The sequence below is a fragment of the Sminthopsis crassicaudata genome, chromosome 1 (genome assembly GCF_048593235.1).
Source record: "Sminthopsis crassicaudata isolate SCR6 chromosome 1, ASM4859323v1, whole genome shotgun sequence".
NCBI classification, from domain to species: domain Eukaryota; kingdom Metazoa; phylum Chordata; class Mammalia; order Dasyuromorphia; family Dasyuridae; genus Sminthopsis; species Sminthopsis crassicaudata.
In genome coordinates this window covers 280,442,948-280,462,403 of record NC_133617.1, presented here as the reverse complement: position 1 = coordinate 280,462,403, position 19,456 = coordinate 280,442,948, and positions in this window count along the sequence as shown.

The window sequence follows — 19,456 nt, the reverse complement described above, 5'->3', positions numbered from 1 at the left end:
CTCTTCCAACATACCATTTCTCTTTTCTGTCATCTTAGATGAAGTGATAAGTGTGATTTTTGAAATAATCATGCTATTGAAATATCTGTGTGTAGGAGGTAGTAAGAAAGGCTCTACGATTAAATTTTCAAATATTTAGACAATCTAAATTCATTAAGGACATCTTAAGGATCCTAGTAGAAACTGGAGGGGAGGGGATGAGTAGGCATCACATCTCTCTATATATGTGAGAAATGAGGCTTTTGTTAGAGATACTTGCTGTAAAGATTGCTTTCCAGTTTTCTGCTAATCTTGGTTGCATTGACTTTGTGCAAAATCCTTTTAATTTAATATATTCACAATTATCTATTTTATATTTTGCAGTGATCTCTATCTCATTTTATCGTGAATTCTTCCCTTTCCTAGAGATCTGACAGCTGAATTGTCTCATACTTTGCTTATAGTGTCACCCTTTATGTCCAAATCATAAATAGAGCTTTATCTTATTATATTATGATATATATGCTATACAGTGTGAGATAGATATAGATATATGCATACACTGACACATACACACACATACACACACATAATACATAGATGCACAAATATATAGTATACTGTGTGAGATTTTTGTTTATACCTAATTTCTCCCATAGTGTTTTCCAGTTTTCCCAGAAAGTTTTGTTAAATATGAATTCTTGTCCCATTTTACATTTTATAATGTTCTCTAGTTTTTCTTTGGCATAAATTCCTCCCTTCTTCAAAGATATGATATCCCTTGCTCTCCTGATTTGCTTATAGTATCATTCTTTATGTTCATGTACCCATTTTGACATTGTTTTGATATTGGATGTGAGATGTGAGTCTAGGGGCTGGCTCTTTTTCTCTAAAGTTTTCACAACCTTTATTTAGGAAAGAAACACAAATCAGAAGAAATTATTATTCTGAGATCATTTCTCAAGTTCAACTAGATATGAAAATGGACTAGTTGCCATGTGGGAGCAGCCAAGACATTTACTATTTCGACTTGGGTAGAGAAGGGTGATCTATCCCTTCCTCACTCCCTCTTTGCTCAAGGAAGAAGTTTGAAGACTTCTGACATCCTTAGTCTGTGAGAGCAAGAAGCCTGAATCTCGCCTTTTAAGGTACATTGAGTGAATTTCTCTTCTTGGTTTTTTGCTTATTATTATTCTTGTTTAAAATATTCATATCTTTGAATGGAGTTAGTTACTTTAGCCCTTTCTTCTTAAAGCCAATAAGAAAAATTTTTTTTGAAAATTTTTGGAAATTATTATCTGGAAGTAAAAAAAATATCAAAATTCAAATAAATATAGTGAGAAAAATCATGCCTTTCCCACCACATTTTAGGGCCAAATCCTCAAATATCTAACAAATATCATATGAAGAATTAGTATGACTAACGAGAGAATTTTGGCAGCAAATTATGAAAGGGAAACTGCCCAACTGGTAAGCAAAAGTTTAACTAGTATTTATTATTACTTCTCTTGTATGGAGGGAGCCATAATTCTTGCTTAAATATGAGAGATAATTGTTTGCCAAGAGAAGAAATTGCCAAATAGGGACAAAAAAATTTTTTTTTCTAAACACTGCAGAGGAGAGATATGTTTAATGGGCCTAAGGAACAGTACTATTACTGCTTCTCTCCCAAGTGAGTTAGCAATGACTAGTCCAGCAAACACATTTAATTATGTGCAAGGAGGAAACAAAAAAAAACAAAAACAAAAACAAAAACAAAAACAAAAAACAAACAAACAAAAAAAAAAAAACAGCAACAAGGTAGTTTTCTCTGCTAATAAAGGCCTGGTGAATAACACAAGTGTTTTCATTTTCTCTACATCAATTCAAGATGATAAACTATTCTAAATGTTTGTTTTTTGCTGCTTTTATCTCATTTGAACTCTTAAATTGCATCACCTGATTCTATTTATAATTATATATGGTTAAAAACACTAGCATTTGAAAGCAAAAGGTCATAACACTATGGATTTTCATAACTCAAAGCTCACTCTTTCTAGAATGTCTCCTTATTTCCTCCAAGAAGTACTTTTGGAGCACTTGATGGGGAGACTAATAAGGATTCAAAGGAATTTGTTAATTTGTTAATTTTGTTAATTTGTCAGGACATTATCTGCAGTAATGCATGTGCTTATGTGATTTAATTTCCCAAAAGACTCCTGCTAGGTTCACACTGCTACACATCAGGTCATTATCATTCTACCTACAGCTTATTATATTTATTCATCTCTCTAATTGCATATACTCATTAACTCTTGTCTTTTTATATAAAAAGAATTCGTCATGAAGAGATTCAGAGTAAATTTAGAAATCAATTGGGGGAAGTTATCCTTCTGTAGAATACAGGAAGAAAATGCTTCTTTTTAAAAAAATATTAAATGTGTGCTCAAAAGCTTAATATTGAGCATCAATACAACAAGCTACACTTGCTTAGTAACTATTTACTTTTAAATTAATTTCAATGCTTAAAATATCATAATAGTTAATATTTTAAGCTTTCTATAGGCTTCTTTGTCAATTCATTGTTATTCACTTTTCATTCTGTATAGTTTAGGTTCTTCTTTTGTGTAACCAAGTATACTCCAAATGAAACTCATTACTGGATTTCTGTCATTACTCTCTTCCATGTAAATGTATTTAAATTATTGCCTACTCTATCATATTCCTATCTATGATTAGATTGCCTCCTGTTTCTTAACCCCACTTCCTTCCCACCATATCATTATTTAAACCTTTCTCCCTGATATCCCTTAGACAGGTCAAGAGACCTAAGTGACTTCTAACTTGCCTCCTCTCATAGTTAGGCTAGAAGGAAATATATGTCTGGCTCTCCCTTGTCACTTCCTAAAATGACCCTTCCATATTAAAAACAAACAAACAAACAAACAAACAAAAAACAACTTCCCTCCCATTTGTTTATATTCTCTTCTGAAATGGAATCTTAGAAAATCTCTTGCATTTTAGTTCAGATAAAATACATTCAGTTATTCTCCTGTTCTTCTCCTCATTATTTTAGTCTTTATACATCTTTAGCTCCTACATCATTTTTATCTTTTGTTGATGTCTCCTTTATTCTCTATGTGGTGTTTGACTATTTAGAAAAAAAAATTAATACCACAGCTTTGCCTTGTATCAGAATCATAACAGTTTCATTGTTTTTTTTTATTATATGTATTTTTGTTGTCTTTTATCTAAGTAGCTTTTATTTTTGAAGTTAATTCCCTATTTGTCTCTGATTTCTTTAGCAAGAATGACTCAGTGCCTCCTTTATTTATATATTAATAAACAGACTCATTTTTCTAGCATATGTTAGTCTTTAGTCACATATATAGTGGGTGTGTCACAAATTCTACTGAATACATTCTATTCTACTTTCCCTTTTAGAATTGTTCATTTCAATATTCTTTATGATTCCCCACAAAGTATCCTGGAAAATTTAATCGTTTTAATTTTCTTTGTAGCAGCTTGTTTGCTTTTAATATTAGTTGCTTGATCTTGAAGTTTTAAATTTAATATATTCTATTCCCTGAGTTATTTCTCTTTCAATGATCATGATCATAGGATTTATTAATCAACATTTTTCCCTCTATTTTCTTTTTTTATTTATTTTTTTAATTCTATAATTATAAATTTTTTACAGTATATATGCATGAGTAATTTTTTTATAACATTATCCCTTGTATTCATTTTTCCAAATTTTCCCCTCCCTCTCTCTACTCCCTCCCCTAGATGGCAGGCAATCCCATACATGTTACATGTGTTCCAGTATAACCTAGATACAATATGTGTGTGTAAATCTAATTTTCTTCTTGCACGTTAAGTATTAGATTCCGAAGATATAAGTAACCTGGGTAAATATCCACTTCCATCAGAATACATCTTCATACAACTTTGTTCTGGTTCTATTCATTTCACTCAGCATCAGTTGATGTCTTTCCAAACCTTTCTGAATTCATCCTGCTGGTCATTTCTTACAGAGCAATAATATTCCATAACCTTTATATACCATAATTTACCCAACCATTCTCCAATTGATGGACATCCTTTCATCTTCCAGTTTCTAGCCAGTACAAAAAGGGCTGCCACAAACATTTTGGCACAAACAGGTCCCTTTCCCCTCTTTAGTATTTTTTTGGGATATAAGCCCAATAGCAGCACTGCTGGATCAAAGGGTATGCACATTTTTATAACTTTTTTGATTTTGCCCTCTATTTTCAATATTTCTGTACAATTTTTATTAGTTCCTCCAGTATATTTTTAATTATCTTCAAGTTTTCACAGTTTTTTGAGAAAATCATGATGCTAAAATTATTACTGTTATATTCTCTAAGTCAATCACTTTTGACTTGAAGTAAATTGTTGTTTTGTCTCAGTTTACTCAAGTTTTCATCTCCATGTTTGCTTTTATGTTTCAGGTTGTAATTTTTTTTTCTTTTTTCAGAGTATCTATTATCTTGGAAAGGTCTTCCATAATGGGCATTTTAAATTAGCTCTCCTTTATTTTTGCTTTCTTCTTGGGGAACTTGATTTCTAAGCTAATCCATATTGTTATTTTCCTTAGCAAAGACTTTTTTCATTAATTGTAACCATTTTAGAAGTTCCAGTTCCATTATTTACAGGACTTTGAAGAATTATTATTTTACTTTCTTTTTTCCTTTAGATTCTTGAGTCATTTTCCTTCACAACATAAGTTTTCTCAGCTTCTTATGACCCTTCCACTTTCTTCACTCATTTTTCCTTCTTTCTTTATGAGTTTCCCTAAAGTTTCTGCTTACAGATTGGATAATATGAGACTATTTGGCTCTTTCTCCAGTTTTTGTTCTGGAGTTTTCTTCTGTGCTGTATATTCAAACTAGAAGATTTTAAAGATCTCATTTAGCTAAGGATTAGGTTGTTTGTTTTATCTTTCAAGTAGAAAAATGTTGGAGGGATAATTCTATGTGCATCTCTACTATCCCTTTCCCTCTGCATGGTAGGTTCAGTTCTTACACTATGTAGGATCCCTCCTCTCCACAAAGTTTTTAACCTTCATTTGTAGATTTGGATGAGTGCATATTCTCACTTCATCCACATTAAGTAACTTAGAAAGGGTATTCAAACTCAATTTTGGAATGAAAGTTGTCACCTCAAGAAAAAATGGAAGTGAAGATATGTGTGATGGGTGTTGTAGATTTAAAGTAGGGCTAAGGTAGAGCTGAGGGGAAGGGTTCTTTACAAAGCTTTATTCTATTATTTCATAAATGATTACATTGTTTGGAGGTGTACCGCATCTTTTTATAACTTTGTTATTCATCAAAATTACAACAAAATATATAAATATAATCACACACATACATATATACACATATACATAAATGCACACATATAGGCATACACACACACACACACACACACACACACACACATATATATATATATATATATATATACATATATATATAAAACCATACACATGTGTATATGTGTATGTATTACATTGTGTTGCACATATATTCAAAGAAGACTAGTATCTCTGGTGTAAGGTTGCTGAGCCTTTTTCTAGGCCCCTAGGCTATGTATCATGTGCAGTGGTCACCAACTGAAAAATGATTTTGAAAATAACATTCACTGAATCAAGTTGAAGGTAACTTAGGGCCCACAAAACCATCAATGAGTTGAAGAGTGTATTTGTCAAATATGTGAAGATTTACCACACAGAACAGGTGAAAGTGAATAATTTGTTTCAATGGACCATTAAGGAAACACATAAATATTGTGGAAGGCTTGTAACTTGGTGAATCATAGGAGATGCCAAAGTCATACAATAAATTCGGAGCCATCACTAATTGTGACTTTTGTCTTGTCATTGAACTTCAAAAAAACTTGAAGTCAATGGCTTTTCATAAATCTGTCTCACTTAAATCAACTTTGCGCATGAAGCAAAAGACATTACCTACATCATTTTGCTATTTTTACTTACCTCAGAGTCCTGTGGTAATAGGCAAATGATAAAGCAGTAGGTACAGATACACCAGGAGCTGTAGTTACAACTACACATACTCAGCCAGATCGTAGGGTCATCAAAATGATGGACAAATTTAGAAGCTGGTAAACAAAACATTAGAACTCCAGAGCATTTACCAGCAAGATAATTTGTTGTCTCTAAGGCAGGATTTAACTCCATCAAAATTAAATGCAAGTGAAGTATAAAGAAATACTGGATTCTTGACTCAGTAAGAAGGCAGATGAAATTCGGTTTAATACTGATAGTAACAATTTAATGTGCTTTAATGAAGCTATTTATGGACAGAAGACTTATAGCACATCTCGCCTACTTAACGAGCCTCATTGATTAGTGATAAGGATATAACCCCTCCATAGTAATCACAACAGACTCATCATCAACCAATGCTAAAACCATTGACTATAATCTTAGGTTGTAATCAATGCATTTCTGGGTGGTCTTCTAACTGAAGAATAAGATGTTTTTGAATGCTATTATACCTTTCTTGTGTGGCAAAGTGTATGGTTCTGATTCTATTGCATCTAAGATAAAAAGCAGGGTACTGATTGCTTATACAAAAGCTGATGGAAATTTTCTGGGTTATATGGTAAGAAAAAGTTCAATGATATTTCCATTATTCATCTCTATAATGGAAAAAAAAATTAGGTTGTTCTGAGCAATCATGGGGTATGAGAAGGTTTTTCTGTCATTACAGCAAGATTCTTGCCAGAGTTCTCCTTCATAGACTTAATAGTTGGTTATCTGCCCCAAAGCCAGTGTGGCTTCAAAAAAGACCAAGAAATTGTTGTCATGGTATTTCCTGCCCTACAACTTCAGGAGAAATTCTAGGAACAATGTTTGTCAATCTGCTCAAGGTGTTATCAATACAGAAAAGCAGGTCTGTGTGCTTAATCCCATGCTTTTTAGAATAATGTTTATAGTGATATTGTCAGATGCCTTCAGGGAGAGTGAAGATGGCATCAAAAACAATTACCACAGTAATGGTGAGTTATTTAATTTGAAAAGGCTAAAGTCAAGATTAAAGTGGAAGGAGAGTTATTGTACCTCTTTCCGTTTATAGATTATTGTACACTCAATGGCAGCCTCTGAGGCTGAAATGCAACATAATCTGGTTTGATTGTCTACCACTTGTATTAATGTTGGCCTTCTCGTTTCTTTTTGTTCCTCCTATTTTTATTGTTTTTTTTAATACATTCTCTATATATGTCCATTTAAAATACTAATTATTTGATGGATTCCTTCCCCAATTCATAGATAAGCAGATAGATTAGACAGACAGACTAACCAGACAGACAGACAGATAGATAGATGATGGAAGTATGGATGGATAGAGTGAACTATTATCTTAGTCCTTACTATTTTGGGGGAATAAATATACATACTCATGCACACACATATGCATGTGTGCAAAAATACAAATAATTCTTACCTTCAAGAAACTTATATTTTAATTGGAGAAAGAAAATGTAAAAGGATCTTAAAACAGAAAACAGGGAGAAAACTCTCTAAAAGTAGTCATTGTGGAAAAGTCAGGCACAGGACCAAAAAAGAAATGGACCTGAATAAATTGATCTTTTCCTCAAATTAAGGTTCCATCTTTATTTCTCAGTTGGAATTGTTTCTTTGTGTCACCCGAAAGAGTAAAATTAAAATAAACTACCAAATGGAATTGTCTCCTTCTTGAAGATGAGGTTCATGTCACTGAAGATCTTTAAGAAGTAGGATAATAGGATTGAAACTTAGATATGAATTAGACTAGATGGCTCAACTTTGCAATGATATAACTATATTAATCATGTATCTGCATGACTGAATATAATCCTTTTATCCCTTCTAGCATTATTTAGTTTATACAACTGAAAGTTTAGATGTAGTATGGTACCATTCCAAATAGATTGTTATCAGAAGTATTTCTGAGAATAGCTTGACTATAAGAACATAATGTAATTATTGATCTGACAATGAAATATAGATTTCCTAATTAGGAGTTATTTTGTTGCTAGTGGGCTTTATTCCTAGTAACTTTGAAATGTTGGGGAATTAATTTGTCTATTGAAATTCAGTCTTACCAAGAGAATAACAAGAAAATGAACTAAAAGTGAGAAAGAGGGGAAAGTATACTTATGTCTAATGGATTTTAAAAGGATAAAAATCTTCTTTTAGCAAGAATCCATGAATTTCATGCAGTTTTTAAAAGCATTGTCTAAGTACACAGTTTGAAATAGTATTAAGTCTTTCCCAATTGAAGTATCTGTTTCAGGAAATGGATGAGAAACTTCATATCTTTGTTATATAGTTCTAATATACAGCATTCAAGAAAAAATATATTATGTGCTAGAGAAGGTTAAAAACACTTACTTAATTTAGAAGATATATATTAAGCCTAAAAGGACAAACTTGTATAGGTCCAAGTTGTTCTTTCTCTTACATCATATTTCTCTTGTACCATGGTTATTCACTGAGAACTTTTGTAAAAATTACATTATCATAAAGACTTGTTTTCTAACTAATGAGCTGATACCACTGTCAGATTAATGTAATTTTGAATTATAAGATGAAATAAAGTTGTCATATGATGTAAGACCAGTCTTTTACAGTGTAATTTGTTTTAACTAAATAAACTCTAATGGCCAACATCTTAACATTGATGTCTTTCTTTTGGTTCTTTCATTCTGCTAGATGCAACCTACAAACCTTAGATCCTGGAATTCACAATGCTAAAGAAATTTGGGGAACTAGAAAGGATTCTCATCCAGGAAAAATAAAAGTAGTTCTAAAAAATAAATACTTTTGATATTGTGGGCCATTGAAGATAAGTCTCTTAGCAGACATAAATTCACGAGTTTATATATTTGAGCTTCTGGATAGCCATGAAACTATTCTATTACTAAAAATTTAGCTTTTATCATATAAAAAGGGAAAGGGGAAGGAGAGCATAAAATAAGAAACAACTAGGTCAGACAGTACAAAAGAAGATATGCGATAAGTATGAAAGGAGACAGGAGATTAAGGACATTGATCAAAGGGAAAGTCACTACTGTTAAAAAGAACCTAGGGAGGAGAAGCATAGTCTTGTTTGTGGTTTGTAGTTGCCATTTCTTTCTCCAGTTTATTTTACAGAAGAGGAAACTGAGGCAAATAGAATTAAATGACTTGCCAAGGGTCATACAGCTGGTAAATGTTTCAGGCCAGATTTGAACTCAAAAAGATAAGCCTTTCTGATTCCAGGCCCAGCACTCTATCAACCTATCTGCCTGTTCATTTTTATTGCCATGATGTAATATTCCATTTTGTTTATGTGCTACAAACTATTTAGCATTACACAAATGGAATAAATAATATATTTTCAGAGGCTTTTGTTTTTGTAAGCTCCTGTGAATGTTTTGGTGTATATGAACCCTTTTTGTCTTTAATTTCCTTGAAATACATGTCTATCAATGAAATCATTTTGTCATAAGATATATATATTTTGACCACTTCATTAGCATAATATAAAATTGTCTCCAGAAAGCTTGAATCAATACACAGCTCCATCAGTGGTGTCTAGCTACATCAGTCTTTCCATAGATACTTGAACATTAACTGTTTCTGCCTTATGCTAGTCTCCCTTCCCCAATTTTATATATATATACATTTATATATGCATTTATTTTTATTTGTATTTCTTGTATTACCTGTGATTTGGTGCAATCTTTCATATGATCTCGATCATTTGTGGGTATACTTTGGAGAATATTTGCTCATATTCTTCAAATTAATAGCCATTAAGTAAGTTTTCAAATTAACAAAAGAAAAAAATATCTTAATAAAAATTAAAAAATATTTTGGATGAAATAATTCTTATTGTGACCAAGATAAGAAATAGAATTAATATATGTATTGTATGTGCTGATTTTTAAGGTACATTTCCGTTTTATTAAGATAAGTTCAAACCATTCACCCCTTAGAATTTTCTCAGGCCATTCATCAATCCTGCTCCTATTCCCAGTTTTTCCAATATTCGATCTTTTTTCTTGTTCTTTTAATCTTATTTCCACTTTTCCCTTGACAAATTTCATCACTGAATTATTCTTTCTAATTTAAATCTACTCCTCCACTTATATTGCTGAATGCAATTAGAGAAAGTGTCAAAGATATGTTACTTAGGGATATTGTAAATTCATGTTACTTAACTTCAACCGGGCTCATACTGCTTGCAATAAGTCAGTTCTTTTAGCCATCCCTGCTTGATTCCAAATCTCATTCTATATAAAAGGTTTTCCAAATCTCTTCTCTCCTCCCATTCCTATATTTTTATCTTCCCTTCTCTCAGTCAATAATCTTGCCTCCTACTTTACTGAGAACATCACACCCTGCCCCATTCTCTCCATCTCAAACTTCTTGGCATCTCCCAATCTTTCCTTATTTTCTCCTGTCTCCTCTGACAATGACCTTTGTTCTTTGATTTTCCAAGACCAATGTTTTTACATGCATCCTTTATCCCATCACCTTCAATCTTCTAACAACAGATTGAAATCTCATTATTTTCTCTGTGTGTCTCTCTCTTTTCTCTTTCTCTTTCTCTGTCTCTTATCTCTACATCACATCACTTTATATGTGTTTAAAAGTTGTCTGTGTGAATGAAACCTAGATCTATGCATGCATGTATTTTCAATCTTCCCCATGATCTTCAATGAAAAACTATGAATTATCCAATTGGATATTTCAAAAATGTATGTCCCAGATATAAGTCAAACTTTACATGACCAAAATACAAGTAATTTTCTTTACCCTGAATCAACCCCTTTTTAAAACTCACATTTCTGTGGAAAACACCATTATCCTTCCAATCACTCAGGTACATAATCTTACTGTTATTTAGTGCTTTAACCATATATTAATAATTATGGTGATGATAGCTACTTTTATATGGTATTTTAAGATTTACTAAGAATTTTATCTCCCTTGATCTTTACTACAATTCTACAAAACAGGTGTTATGATTACTCCCATTTCACAAATGGAGAAACTGAGATGCAGGAAGATTACTTGAATTGACCAAAATAAGATAGCTAGTTTCTTTTTTTTTCTTTTTATTTATTTATTTATTTTATTTTAATAGTTTTTATTTACTAGATATATGCATGGATAATTTTACAACATTGACAATTGCCAAGGCTTTGTTCTAATATTTCCTCTCCTTCCCCACCCCCAGATGGCAGGTTGACCAATACATGTTAAATATGTTAGGGTGTAAATTAAATACAATATATGTATACATGACCAAACAGTTGTTTCGCTGTACAAAAAGAATCAGACTTTGAAATAGTGTACAATTAGCCTGTGAAGGAAATCCAAAATGCAGGAGGACAAAATTAGAGGGATTGGAAATTCTATGTAGTGGTTCATAATCATCTCCTAGAGTTCTTTTGCTGGGTGTAGCTGGTTCACTTCATTACTGCTCTATTGGAACTGATTTGGTTCATCTCATTATTGAAAATGGCCACATCCCAGGATACAAAATAAATCCACATAAATCCTCAGCATTCTTATATATCACTAACAAAACGCAACAGTAAGAGATACAAAGAGAAATTCCATTCCAAACAAATGTTGAGAGTATAAAGTATTTGGGAATCCATCTACCAAAGAATAGTCAGGAATTATATGAGAAAAATTACAAAACACTTGCCAAAAAAATAAATTCAGATTTAAATAATTGGAAAGACATTCAGTGCTCTTGGATAGGCCGAGCGAATATAACAAAGATGACAATACTCCCCAAACTAATCTATTTATTTAGTGCTACACCAATCAGACTCCCAAGAAACTATTTTAATGACCTAGAAAAAATAACAACAAAATTCATATGGAAGAATAAAAGGTCGAGAATTGCAAGGGAACTAATGAAAAAAAAGTCAGAGGAAGGTGGTCTAAGTGTACCTGATCTAAAGCTATATTATATAGCAGCAGTCACCAAAACCATTAGGTACTGGCTAAGAAATAGAATGGTAGATCAGTGGAACAGATTAGATACAAAGGACAAAAAAGAGTACATCTATAGCAACCTAATCTTTGACAAACCCAAAGATACCAACATTAGGGACAAAAATTCATTATTTGGAAAAAACTGTTGGGAAAACTGGAAATGAGTATGGCAGAAATTAGATATGGATCCACACTTAACACCATATACCAAGATAAGATCAAAATGGGTCCATGATTTAGGCATAAAGAATGAGATAATAAATAGATTAGAGGAACAGAGAATAGTCTACCTCTCAGACCTGTGGAGGAGGAAGGAATTTATGACCAGAGGAGAACTAGAGATCATTATTGATCACAAAATATAAGATTTTGATTACATCAAAGTAAAAAGTTTCTGTACAAACAATACTAATGCAAACAAGATTAGAAGAGAAGTAACAAATTGGGAAAATATTTTTAAAAGTAAAGGTTCTGACAAAGGTCTCATTTCCAAAATATATAGAGAACTGACCCTGATTTATAGGAAACCAAACCATTCTCCAATTGATAAATGGTCAAGGGATATGAACAGACAATTCTCAGATGATGAAATTGAAACTATTTCCACTCATATGAAAGAGTGTTCCAAATCACTACTGATCAGAGAAATGCAAATTAAGAGAACTCTGAGATACCACTACACACCTGTCAGATTGGCTAAGATGACAGGAACAAATAATGATGAAATTGAAGGGGATGTGGGAAAACTGGGACACTGATACATTGTTGGTGGAGTTGTGAAAGAATCCAGCCATTCTGGAGAGCAATTTGGAACTATGCCCAAAAAGTTATCAAACTGTGCATACCCTTTGACCCAGCATTGCTGTTATTGGTACTATATCCCAAAGAAATACTAAAGAGCAGAAAGGGACCTGTATGTGCCAAAATGTTTGTGGCAGCTCTTTTTGTTGTAGCTAGAAACTGGAAGTTGAATGGATGTCCATCAATTGGAGAATGGTTGGGTAAATTGTGGTATATGAAGGTTATGGAATATTATTGCTCTGTAAGAAATGACCAGCAGGAGGAATACAGAGAGGCTTGGAGAGACTTAAATCAACTGTTGCTGAGTGAAATGAGCAGAAACAGAAGATCACTATACACTTCAACAACAATACTGTATGAGGATGTATTCTGATGGAAGTGGAAATCTTCAACATAAAGAAGATCCAACTCACTTCCAGTTGATCAATGATGGACAGAAATAACTACACCCAGAGAAGGAACACTGGGAAATGGATGTAAATTGTTAGCACTACTGTCTATCTACCCAGGTTACTTATACCTTTGGAAGCTAATAATTAATGTGCAACAAGAAAATGGTATTTACACACATATATTGTATCTAGGTTATATTGTAACACATGTAAAATGTATGGGATTACCTGTCATCGGGGGGAGGGAGTGGAGGGAGGGAGGGGTTAATTTGGAAAAATGAATAAAAAAATGTATAAGGGATTGTGCTATCTGTTATTTTTATTTTGTGTGATAAATCAATTAATATGAAACACAAATTATGAAAAAAAAAAGAAAAGAAAATTGCCACATCCATCAGAATTGATCATCATATAGTATTGTTGTTGAAGTATACCATGGTTTCCTGGTCCTGCTCATTTCACTCAGCATCAGTTCATGTAAGTCTCTCCAAGCATTTCTGAAATCATCCTGTTGGTCATTTCTTACAGAACAATAATATTCCATAATATTCATATACCACAATTTATTTAGCCAATCTCCAATTGATGGGCATCCATGTAGTTTCCAGTTTCTGGTCACCACAAAGAGGACTGCCACAAACATTCTTGCACATTTCCCTTCTTTAAGATCTCTTTGGGATACAAATCCAGTAGCAACACTGCTGAATCAGAGCGTATGCAGAATTTGATACCTTTTTGAGCATAGTTTCAAATTGCTCTCTAGAATGGCTGGATGTATTCACAGTTCCATCAACAATGTATTAGTGTCTGTGTTTTCCCACATCCCCTCCAACATTCTGCATTACCTTTCCCTGTCATTCTAGCCAATCTGAAAGGTGTATAGTGGTAGGCCAATAGAGATATAAAACTTCCCCTTATTACTGCTTTGTCTGTATCCCACACATTTTGGTATGATGTCTCATTATTGTCATTTTCTTCGGTGAAGTTATTAATTATGTCTATGATTTGCTGTTTTACCCAATCATTCTTTAGTATAAGATTATTTAGTTTCCAATTATTTTTTGGTCTATTTTTCCCTGGCTTTTTATTAAATTTAATTTTGATTGCATTGTGGTCTGAAAAGGATGCATTTACTATTTCTGCCTTACTGCATTTGATTTTGAGGTTTTTATGCCCTAGTATATAATCAATTTTTGTATAGGTTCCATGAACTGCTGAGAATAAAGTATACTCTTTTCTGTCTCCATTTAGCTTTCACCAGAGACCTATCATATCAAACTTTTCTAGTATTCTATTTACCTCTTTGACTTCTTTCTTATTTGTTTTGTGGTTTGATTTATCTAATTCTGAGAGTGCAAGGTTGAGACCTCCCACTATTATAGTTTTGCTGTCTATTTCTTTTTGCAGCTCTCTTAATTTCTCTTTTAAGAATTTAGTTGCATATATATTCACTTGGTGCACATATATTTAATATTGATACTGCTTCATTATTGATGCTACCCTTTAGCAGGATATAATGCCCTTCCTTATCTCTTTTAATTAAATCAATTTTTGTTTTTGCTTGATCTAAGATGATGATGGCTACCCCTGCTTTTTTGGCTTTGCCTGAAGCATAGTAGATTCTGCTCCACCCTTTTATTTTTAGTTTGAATGTATCACCCTGTTTCAGGTGTGTTTCCTGTAAACAACATATAGTAGGATTCTGACTTTTAATCCAGTCTGCTAACTGCTTCCTCTTTATGAGGCAGTTTGCCCCATTCACATTTATGGTTAGAATGACTAATTCTATATTGCTTGCCATCCTATTAACCCCTGCTTAAGCTTTTCCCCTTTCCTTCCCTCTTACCCCCCCTACCCAGTATTAAACTTGTGAACACCACTTGCTTTTCACAGCCTTCCCTTTTTAGTATCCCTCCCCCACCTTAAAGTTCCTCCCCTTCTTTTACCCCTTTTCCTCACAATTTCTGTATTCCCTTCCCCTTAGCTTACTCCTTCCCTCTCACTTTTCAATGAAGTGGAAGAAGTTTCACCATAAATTGAATATGTCTATTGATACACACTATGTTCATCTCCCTCCTTTCTTTCTCTCAGATATAATAGGTTACCTTTGCCTCTTCATGAGATGTAGTACCACCACTTTACACTTTTTTATGATATAATTTCCTTTCCACCTCTAGTTTCTAGGACAAATTATACATATGTTCTTTACATATTTTTATGGCAAAAATATAGTTCTCAAGATTTCTTTTTGCCTTTTTAGAAATCTCTTGAGTTCTATATTTGAAGATCAAACATTTTATATAGGTCTGGTTTTTTCATCAAGAATAGATGGAATTCATTTATTTCGTTAAATGTCCATCTTCTTCCCTGGAAAATGATGCTCATTTTTGCTGGGTAAGTTATTCTTGGCTGCATACCAAGTTCCTTAGCCTTTTGGAATATCATGTTCCAGGCCCTTCGTTCTTTTAATGTGGACGCTGCTAGATCCTGGGTTATCCTTATTGTGTCTCTTCCATATCTGAATTGCTTTTTTCTAGCAGCTTCCAATATTTTTTCCTTTGTCTGATGGTTCTTGAACTTAGCCAGTATATTTCTTGGCGTTTTGATTTTAGGGTCCCTTTCAGTAGGTGATCAATGAATTTTTTCAATGTCTATTTTACCCTCTGTTTCCAAAACATCTGGGCAGTGCTCTTTGATAATTTCCTGGAAAATAGTGTTGAGGCTCTTTTTTTCCTCATAATTTTTCAGGGTGTCCGATTATTCTCAAATTGTCTCTCCTGGATCTGTTTTCCAGGTCTGTTGTCTTTCCAATAAGGTACTTGACATTCTTTTCAATTGTTTCATTTTTCTGGTTTTGCTTGACTACTTCTTGGTTTCTCCTTGAGTCATTCATTTCTACTTGTTCAATTCTAATTTTTAATGATGTATTTTCTTGACTCATTTTTTAAAATATCTTTTTGTAATTGTCCAATTGAGTTTTTAAGTGAGTTTTTTCTTCTATGAATTTTTTTCCATTTCATGCATTTTATTTTTTAGAAAGTTGTTTTCTTTTTCCAACTCACTAATTTTATTTCTCAATGATTTGATCTCTTTATCCACTCTGGATGACTTCTCCAGACTCTCTTGCCAAGCTTTCCTTTTCTTTTCCCATTTATCTTCTAGCTCTCTTGTGAGAGCCTTTTTGATTTCCTCTATGAGATTTTTGTGTATTGAGGAGCAGATCATATCCCCCTTAGGGAATTCCTCTGGAGAAAGTTTGCTTTTAGTCTCCTCAGGGTTTGAAGTCTGTTCTCTATCCATACAGAAGCTGTCAATGGTTAGAGCCCTTTAAAATTTTTTGTTCATTTTGTCAGAGTGGAATCAAAGAAAACAAATTGACAAGAGAAACAATTGGTCTGTTTCTGGGTGGGGGTCTGGGGCTGGATGGTGTTACCATGCTACCTCTACAGACTGCGGGAGACAGCAGCAAGGCTCTAGCAGGACAGAGATGGCTGCCCATTGAGTCTGGGCTCTGAGACTCTAAGAAGGAGCTGAGTCACTCCAGGGGATAGCCAGATCCAGAGAGAGGCTACCTTTCTAGGGTTTTATTCTTTACCTCTGGTGCTTATACCTTCTTTGCTAATTTTGGCTTGCTGCCAAGATGGAATATCCACACTGGGGTAAAGGTCCCTCAGAAACAGCAGAGATCAGACTCCACACTCCTCCCCCTCCAGTCTGAGCAGTGTGAGCCCAGTCTGTTCATCCCCTCCCCCGAGCAAATAAATACAGACCTTTTCTGGTGAATTTCAAGGATGCCTTCTGTTGGTAATTATTTGTGGGCTTTTTTTCTGGTCAAGCATTAATTCCGAGGCTTGTCATGAAGTAAATTCTGAGAGAAAATGTGGAGCTCAAGCAGTTGTGTGCCTCCTCACCCCCATCTTGGCCGGAAATCCTCTGTTGGTTTTTTTTAAGAAAATTTTCATTCTTCCTAATACCCAGAAGAAGAAAAGATCCTTCCTAAATCATTTTATCTTATCTTCAAGGCAGGAAAGAGATTTTGACCTTATTTTAAAATATGGAGATGTTTGTAAGCACAGTAACAAACATTTGACCATGGAAGAGACAAACATTTTAAACTGTGTCCAGTCACTATAAAATCCTCCCTGATTCTTTTTTCTTTCTGGAAGCAAGATCATTACTAGAATTCCTGTTTTCACTCCATCTTTCTAATCTTCTGTTTTATGAACTTATAACCAGGGTTGTCTTAGAGCTAGCTTATGCCATGTGCCATTTATAAGAACAGGTGGTTAAATTTTTAACGTAAGTAAATTTATATCTTAGAACTCTACAGATGCTACAAATTAGGGCTTGGTTTATTGTTTTGTTGATTGTTCAGACCTAGAATAATATATATCAAATGTTAACAATGCAGTTTAAATTTAAAGGTATTTTCTTAGTATATCCCTCTCCCCAGCCCCAATAATTGACTGTTATACATTTCTACTATCTTTTCTCTACTTTATTGTGTCTAGCAATAGCACAGAATTAAAGATTATAGGAAATCAAGCAATTCTCCTTCCAATAGATCCTACTTTTCCTAGAGACCACTGAAAATCATTTCTATTTATACTCCTATCTTGGACATGTTTCTCTTACTTGGAAAGAAATTAGAGTTTATTAGACTATGACCTGAATGTCCTTATAGAGTTCATGTGACTTCAACTACCAATTTTGATAAGGCACCAAGCAAAGCTCAATATCTAGGTTGTCTCTTCCATTTTAGGTTTCTGCCTCATTTTCTTCTGGTCAGCTTGTCCTCTGGTCTTTTATATATGCCCTGTTCTCTCTTCCTTCTTTGACCTGCTACACATTGCCATTGTGGTTCCAGATGGCTCAACTCCATCTTTTGACCTCTCAAATTTTCTCTTTCTTGAATGCTCCTTTGCTTCACTCTATGTTTTTATCATGGCCACAATAAACTTTATTGTTCCTTTGTTATTCCTCTTATTGCTAGTGTCAACATACAATTTCTTTTCTTCAATTCTTCTGTGCTATTTGACTTATTTCTGGTATTTTGGGGCTGGTATTTTTAGATTGACAGAACATTTCTCAGTTATTTAACATGATTGTGGTCTTTACACTCAGATTCAATGAACTATCCCTGCTACCAAGGTGACTATCTTGGCAACCCTGTTTCAGTGGCAAAGACTCATGTGTCATACTTCATTTAAACTGCCTATGTCTCTTTAAATGTTAAAGACCATGGTAGTTCAAAGTTCTTTTCTCTCTGGTGAAAGGGTTATAAAAAGAGGTTGTAAAGGCTGCAAATATTTGTTGATTAATTGGTCCATTAAGAAAAAGGCTTGAAATTATGGAGCATATAAATGGTGATAGGTAAAAAGTCTTTAATTTACCACACCTTTCGGCTTTACTTTTGCTGTCTCCTTCATGGCCATTAGGAAAATTGATGACTCAAAAAATTGTTTTTCTAAAATTGGAAAAGAATCAAATTTAATGGAACAATCATCAAAACCTAATTAAAAATCTTAGCTTAAAATGTAATACACACACACACACACACACACACACACACACACACACACACATATATATGATGTTTAACAATTAAATAACCCTGGTTATAAGTTCAGAAAACAGAAGATTAGAAAGATGGATGAAAACAGGAATTCTAGTAATGATCTTGCTATTTTCTATTTTGTGATCAATAATGACCTCTTGTTCTTCTTTGGTCACAAATTACTTACTCTGACACAAGTCTGAGAGGTAAACTATCCTATGTTTTTCTAATTATTTATTATTTCATTCTTTATGCCTAGATCATGAACCCATTTTGATCTTATTTTGGCATATGGTATTAAATGTGGGTAATTACCTAATTTCTGCCATACTAATTTCCAATTTTCCAAGTAGTTTTTTGTCAAATAATGAATTCTTATTCCAAGATCTGGAGTTTTGGGGTTTGTCAAACAGTAGATTGGTATAGTTATTGACTATTTTATCCTGTGAACCTAATCTATTCCACTGATCAACTAGTCTATTTCTTAGCTAATACTAAATGGTTTTGATGACCACTGCTTTATAATATAGTTTTAGATCAGGTGCAGCTAGACCACCTTCATTTGATTTTTTTTTCATTAGTTCCCTTGAAATTCTTGACCTTTTATTCTTCCAGTTGAATTTTGTTATTCTTTTTTCTAGGTCATTAAAATAGTTTCTTGAGAGTGTGATTGGTATAGCACTAAATAAATAGATTAGTTTAGGTAGTATTGTCATC